The sequence below is a fragment of the Porites lutea genome, chromosome 9 (genome assembly GCF_958299795.1).
Source record: "Porites lutea chromosome 9, jaPorLute2.1, whole genome shotgun sequence".
Taxonomy (NCBI): Eukaryota; Metazoa; Cnidaria; class Anthozoa; order Scleractinia; family Poritidae; genus Porites; species Porites lutea.
Window position 1 is genome coordinate 9,280,869 of NC_133209.1, and position 4,419 is coordinate 9,285,287.

Sequence of the window (4,419 nt, forward strand, 5' to 3'; positions counted from 1 at the left end):
AAAGAACGAACCAATGTTATATAGACATTACAAGAAATGCGTTTATCGCAAAATCCTCATCGGCAGTATATTAAGAGCGGCTTTCCGTAAATATCGACCCACGGTCGGCACAAGTTCAAAATTTGATTTCGCTCATTTTTGCCACATCGATAACCCTTAATGAGTAATGAAACATGCTGTAGTCAGTTTTCCTAAATAACGTGTTCTTTTGTGAAAATTCGAGAAAACTCATTTTCCCCTTTCGGAGCTCAAAATCCACTTCCGGTAAAGTGAAATTTTTCACAAATTTCATTGACTCGTACGTCAAAGCACAACGATTTTTCCGCCTTTGAAAAACACGAATAGTTTTTATGACACTTTCTTTCTTATAAGACGATAAATTTGTGAAAGCTGTAAAAATTTTGTGGCCAAAAAGGTATTCTTAAAAATAGGCCCTATTGACAATTTCTACCGTTCAAAATTATAGGGATAAAATAATGAAAATTTTTACAATGCGCTATAACTTAAAATTTCGCAAATTGACTCTCTACGGCTTGACTAGGCCCCAATCTATCAGAAAAGCAAAACAAAACTCTGGGCAAACGATTTTAAGTAGCCCGCAAGACCTCGAGTTCAACCCTAATTTTGCGAAAAATCGCGACATTAGTGGTTAAAAATAGCGCTACACGGCCCGTCACGCCAGCGGTGTTAACGACAGATACGCTTTAAAAATTTTATTCAACGTTGATCACATGCCAAATTCCAGCATACAATCTATATTCCATCTTTCAATACACTTATCTTATTTAGAAGAGTCATTTTTTTTGGATACAATATCTAGTGCAGAACTGCCCAAAAGTCGGCTTTTTGAGCGACGTCGGCAAGACGTCGACGACCTAGCGCAACGAAAACAGACTTTAAACAAGTACAGTGGTGTGTTTTATTAATTTAAGCATCCGTCAAAAGGCATAAATACGTTAAATTTAAGACGGGGACAACCAATATTAGCCCACCTTCCTTTTTTCTTGCGAGTTTTCTCTTTCAAGTAATTATGTATAAGTATACATGTACGTGTCAATGTATTACTATCACGCTTATAAAGGTACTTTGTAACGAACGTTTCAGAAAATATTTTAACTCGTTTAGATCGACGATCAAAAACAAATCGCCAAAAACTTTCCTCTACAGCAAAACGGAAAATAGAAAAAAAAGTGGCGTTTTACACGTGCTAAAGCAGGAATAGTTGCAGCGTGAGTATGAGCTTTTAAAATGTCAAATGCTCCTAAATGGACATCTATAGATCACTTGCATCGGCATTGGAAAAAACTCTTTGGCCCACTAGGAACTAGCCTGTTCCAAGCGTAGTGGACAGTGGCGCGAAATGGGAAACGGAGGAAAACAAGCATTGAAGAGAGAAGGAGGATCTTTTGCCCTCTCTCCCTAACCCCGCCCCTTCGCCATTTTTTCTAGCACACTTTTTCTTTGCTTTTTCCCAGCTATCTGAAGGCCTGTTACAGGTTAAATACGTGCATTCCTTTATTTCCAACTTTTTATGGTATATATTCAACTTGAACGTCGAGCACTTTTGGCGCTTTGTTATTGATCAGCAGGAACGGCTTTGGTAGCCGTACTAACTTTCAACTGCTTTTAATTAGACGGACTGTCCTTTTTTTTCTTTCTTGTTTTCTTTCTTTTATTTTTTCTTTTTCAGTTTCTATCGTGTTTTTAGACGTATTTTTCACTCACTTTTCCCCTCCCCCACCCCCGCCTCTCTGCTCCAGACAAGACGGAACGACCATTCGTTTTGCTTCAGACCATTCGTTCGACTATTCCGCGTTTTACCTTACACAAAAAGTACGAGCTGTTTTGTGGTCTGAAAGTCCTTGCACTGATTGACGTTTTAGTGTCATGGAAACTCTAGCTGTAATACTGAACTGCAGATGGCAGGTTAAAAGACTGAACGCTCCTATCAACAACGTTAGGAAAGAGAACATCGTCTTTTTCGCAAAAAAAAAAAAGACAACAACAAAAAAAGAAACAATAAAAAAGGGAAACAAAATAGAGTATAATACTAAACCTAAGAAGAATCTTGTAACGAGCGAATTGGAACACCTAAAAAGGAAAGACAGACTTGAGGATTTTTCTCATCCTCCGTAGCCTTAGTCCTTGAAACTTAGACGCCCATGGTACCCTCTAAAACGTCTTTCCTCATGCTATATATACTACGGATAAGCCCCTTGGAAGGCACTTATTGAAAGTTTGGGTAGTGGGTATGCCGCTGAGGCCTTCAAACCCTGACTTATTAAGACAAAAACCAGTCATTTCATTACCTGTTTTGTGAGACAAAAGACCATTTTTGATGACCCTTACTAGTCCATTGTTATTTTTCATACAGAATTAAGTAATAAAGGGCACAGAAAAAAAAAATGAAAAAAGAAAACAAGATTCACTTATGATATTTTTTAAACGTTGTTGGTACCGCACATGTAGACCGGGCATCGCTAACGTCTACCCCTTGTTCAAGGCCTTTCGTCTACAAAAATAACATGTTCAAGACGCTTGGCATTGTATAACCTGTTTAAGAATCAAGGCCTCCAAAACCTTACCTTTGCCTTTGTCAAAAAACCGAATTAGACTGAGAGCCTTAGTCTGCTTTACGTAAGTTCCGTGTAGATCTCCGGAAGCATTGTTTGCAGCCAGCCCTCAAAACCCAAAGAGACTTTGCTTGCCGCTGGTCAATATATAGGAATCTATTCCAAAGAACTGCTCCAGAAAAACTATTTTTCTTAACATTTGTCTGGGGTAGAAGAATAGCGAGTTTGCTGCTGGTGTCTCTTAAAATGTAATTAGAGATAATGCAACGATCTGCCATTGCTACGATCTACTATGCACTTAAGGTGACTCGACCCAGTTTTTTTGGGGGGTACCATCCTACTTTGAAGCTCTCTGGTATCCCCACCATTACTTTTATCGTAAGTCTAACACATAGAATGGATAGCATATAGATCAATCTATAATATAACGTAAATTTTTGGCGATGGGAGTAAATGTCACGTGGTTATAATGCCACGCCCCTTTGAGGTCTGAGTCGAAAATCTGCTGTTGTCGGCATTTTTTCTTGAAAATCTCTCGGCTACACATAGTGCGCATTAGTGCCTCCCTTGAGTTTCACCAAAATTGCAAAGACCCAATTCGAGAAATTCAGCGGTTTCCAAATTTAGGTCATAATTTATGCGAAAATGATAAGCAAACTTTACACGATTATATCTAATAAACTATGAGACTTATCCCTTTATTTTGGGGATCGTTATAACATTAACAGATGGGTCCTTGCAAGTCAGCAAACAGCTTTAGGGCCTTGTTAATGCGCGCGATTTCGAGACATTACCTTCTATATGCCCAAACTTGAGTAAACTTTGAAGATTTTTAGCGTTTTGGCTGAGTTTGTGCTTTGGGAGTTGTCTATTGTTTATAGTCTGTCATGATACAGCATTCTTGTTCAGCACGCGTGCAACGACCGCGCTTGGCTGACTTCCGAATGCTCACCGAGATATGATAATTTTGGTACAGTGAGACAGGCCATCGCGTGATACATAGAGGTTTAACGCACAATTTTTAATAAATTCACGTACTTCTTGTGCCTTTGCAAAAAAATCAAGAAGTGCCATACACTAAAACTACTTACTATTAAAAAAATATCATTTTTTCATAGCTTTTTTGCAAGCCAATAATTAAACCAACTCGTGACGGCAATCCCTTCCATTTTCTCATACTAAATTATCATATCTCGGTGAGCATTCGGAAGTCAGCCAAGCGTGGTCATTGCACGCGTGCTGAACAAGAATGCTCTATAATGACAGACTAGAAACAATAGACAACTCCCAAACTCCATTCTATGTGTTAGACTTACAATAAAAGTAAAGGTGGGGATACCAGAGAGCTTCAAAGTAGGATGGTACCCCCCCAAAAAAAACTGGGTCGAGTCACCTCACCTGAAAAGGCCCCTCGAGGTACTTAAGATATATTACACATAGTCTTCGATACACCCACCTCTCACCGCTCTTTGAAGAAATGTACCTAGCGGCAGATAGCGATGAGAGGAAGCTTTATCGCAGGCTTTTGGACACAAAGATTTTTTTGCTTTTTACATATGGGTAAACCGGTCGCTTCACGGTTTGGGCAAATGGTGAACAGAATTCAGGACTGATTAATTTTGATTCCGTTCGGTAATTGCGTTTACCATTTGCCTAAGCCAGTTTCGTTTAAGGAAATACGGCTGCGAAAGCCTGAAACTAATATTCAAAAAAGGTTTGAAGAGATGAGACCCAAATTTCCGCCTGGAATTTTCCAACAAGGAAAATAGCCGAATGCCTTTTCAGACGTTCGCTTTGTTTCGGGAATTTTCCACTGAAACGTCGAAAACAAGCCGAAACTGAGTTA